Source organism: Pelophylax lessonae (assembly GCF_965119305.1).
Source record: "Pelophylax lessonae genome assembly, chromosome: 4".
NCBI lineage: Eukaryota > Metazoa > Chordata > Amphibia > Anura > Ranidae > Pelophylax > Pelophylax lessonae.
In genome coordinates, this window is record NC_138771.1 from 655,267,364 (window position 1) to 655,270,475 (window position 3,112).

At 45.1% G+C, this 3,112-nt stretch overlaps 1 pseudogene across 1 annotated transcript; it reads left to right on the top strand.

Annotated features, from left to right (window-relative positions):
* The first annotated feature begins 1,350 nt into the window (after window positions 1–1,350).
* On the top strand, window positions 1,351–2,899 carry LOC309553049 (E3 ubiquitin/ISG15 ligase TRIM25-like; annotated as a pseudogene). The gene has a single exon. The product of its transcript is annotated as an E3 ubiquitin/ISG15 ligase TRIM25-like (transcript).
* The last annotated feature ends 213 nt before the right edge of the window (window positions 2,900–3,112 follow it).

A 3,112-nucleotide genomic window follows, 5' to 3' on the forward strand; every position in this document is an offset into this window, starting at 1 on the left:
TGGTGGAGTGCTTGAAGCCCCTCGGGAAGCACTAGGAGCATCTGTCAACGGAGGTACCCAGTCAGGGGTGCCCTGTTCCGTTAGACCTAGCTTTTTTGCTGTTGATATATTTAAAGAATTTCTTTGGGTTATTTTTACTATCCTCCGCTATTTGTCTCTCAAAGTTGATTTTAGCCATTTTGATTTTGTATTTACTTTTCTTATTTGCCTCCTTGTATTGCTCGAAAGCCGATACTGTGCCCTCTGATTTATATTTCTTGAAGGCCATTTTTTTTCCCCTAATAAGTTTTTTTAACGTTATGGTTTAGCCAGCCAGGTTTGGCTTTGTCTCTTCTAAATTTATTTCCCATAGGAATGCACTGCAAGATGCATTTGTTTAATATGTTCCTAAAGCATTCCCATTTTTCCTCCGTGGTCAGTGATCCCAGGTTTTGGTCCCAGTTTACCCTTTCCATCAATGAGCACAATTTTGGAAGTTTGCCCTTCTGAAGTTTAGGGTTCTTATGTTCCCCACTTGCCTTGTTATATTGTTATTTACACTAAATGTGATCATCCTTTGATCGCTAGAGCCCAGGTTGTCCTGGACTCTTACCTCAGAGATTAGGTCTGGGTCATTAGTGATCAATAGATCCAGGACTGCATTTTCTCTAGTAGGAGAATCCAACAACTGTGACATGTAGTTTTTCTGTAAGGTTTCCGTGAATAGACGGGCCTTCTGTGAGTGTGTAGTCCCCTCTTCCCAGTCAATGTCGGGATAATTGAAGTCCCCCAATATGATGACTGATCCCAGTTTTGCCACTTTACCCAACAGTGATATAAATTCCAGCTCTACCTCCTCCCTTTGGTTGGGTGGCCTATAGCAAACCCCCACAATTACTTTTCCCTTTTCTTCTTCCCTATGGAGTTCTACCCACACGGATTCTAACTCCATACTCATCCCTTCCGTAATATCACTCCTCTCTATCACCCTTAAATTGTTCTTGACATCACGCGCACCCTCACTGTCTATTACACGAAACAACGTACAGGTATGTCAATTTGCGTAATAGAGCCAACCTGCCACAGTAAAACTATGGCAGGCGGTCGGCAAGAGGTTAATCTGTGACAGTTTTAATCAGTTTTGCATTCCTTTTCACTTGTATGGGGAGAACACCGGCCCTAATTTTCACCAAAATGACCTCTATTTTCCTGAGACATGCACATTGTTATGGATGAGATTCCTCCAATATTGGTGTCCCTCCATATAACAAATCCTATGAATAAAGTAGAAGTCACAGCCCAGCCTCACCCTGTGTAGGAGGAGGTCACCCCTCCCAACTGCATTCTTCCCCGGTGTCAGATAATTTTACTTTCATTTCTCTCTTCTGCTGTCAGCGATGGCGTCTGCTGATCTGAGAGCGGAGCTGGAATGTTCCATCTGTCTGAACATTTATACAGATCCTGTAAACCTGAGATGTGGACACAACTTCTGCCGGGTCTGTATTGATCGTGTGCTGGATACACAGGAGGGGTCTGGAGGATATTCCTGTCCTGAATGCAGAGAGAAGTTTCCGGATCGGCCTGCACTGCAGAGGAACATAACACTGCGTAACATAGTGGAGAATTTCCTGTCTGCTCAGCCTGATCATGAGTGCAGGGTCTTCTGTACTCACTGTGTAGACTCTCCTGTACCTGCTGTTAGATCCTGTCTACACTGTGAGGTTTCTTTGTGTGATAAACACCTGAGAGTCCACAAAAAGTCCCCAGAACACATCTTAACTGACCCCACCTTGTCCATGGAGAGCAGGAAATGCTCCGTCCATAAGAAGATCCTTCACTATTACTGCACTGAGGATGATACCTGTATCTGTATGTTATGTGTGATTGGAGGACATAAAGGACATGAGATGGAGTCCTTGGATGAGGCTTCTGAGAAGAAAAAGGAGACACTGAGGAATGTTCTGCAGAAAATTCTAACAAAGAGAGAGGAGATGGAGGAAAGAGTCCAGAGTCTGCAGGAACACAGGAGGAAAGTAGAAGAAAAAGCAGCTGGTGACACCGAGAGAGTCACTGTCCTGTTTAGATCTCCATCTCCATCCGGGATCTGGAAATAAAGAAGGAGGAGCTGTCCAGGAAGATGCGTCACATTGAGGAGCTGTGTAACATGACGGATCCACTGACTGTCTTACAGGAATCAGGCACATGTGACTTGTGTGATACTGAGGATGGAGATAATGAGGACAGAGAGAGACATGAGAAGCTCCTCCATGATGGAGGGGGTCTGGATGTGGCTGGGATATCACACACATTACACACATTATCTGATATAATAACAGGGGTAAATGTATACTCCTATATACAGGGAGCTGCAGACATATTACCGGATGTAAACACAGCTAACAATTATCTACATATATCAGATGACAGGAAAACTGTATCCAGGTCAGATAGAAACCAGAATCGTCCAAAAACACCAGAGAGATTTCAGTATTATACTCAGGTGTTGAGCAGTCGGAGTTTCTCCTCAGGGAGACATTACTGGAAAGTGGATGTTGGGGGATCAGATTGGTGGGGAGTCGGGATGTGTTACCCCAGTATAGACAGGAGAGAAGAGCACTCACTGATTGGAAATAATAACAAGTCCTGGGGATTGTACAGGAATGGTGATCAGTATTTGGTGATACATGACAGTAAAGAGATCCCCTTACCCCCCAATATCTCCAGTAACAGAGTCAGGATAGATCTGGATTATGGGGCCGGGCGGATCTCCTTTTATGATCTGTGTGACCCGATCCGACCCCTCCACACCTTCACCACCACCTTCACCACCACCTTCACTGAGCCCCTCCATGCTGGGATACGTGTAGTGAGAGGTTGTATAAAGATCTGTGGGGGGGATGAGAAGGAGAAGGAAGCCTGAGCACTCGGTGGGTGGAATACAATGAGGTTAGCACTGGAGTGGAGAGATTTTGGCACATCACATTACTTGGATAAAGAATTGTTTCGGCTTCATTAGCCACTTAAGCCCCGGAGGATTTGGCTGCTCAAAGACCAGGGCCTATTTTGCGATTCGGCACTGCGTGACTTTAACGGACAATTGCGTGGTCGTGCAACGCTGTACCCAAATTAAATT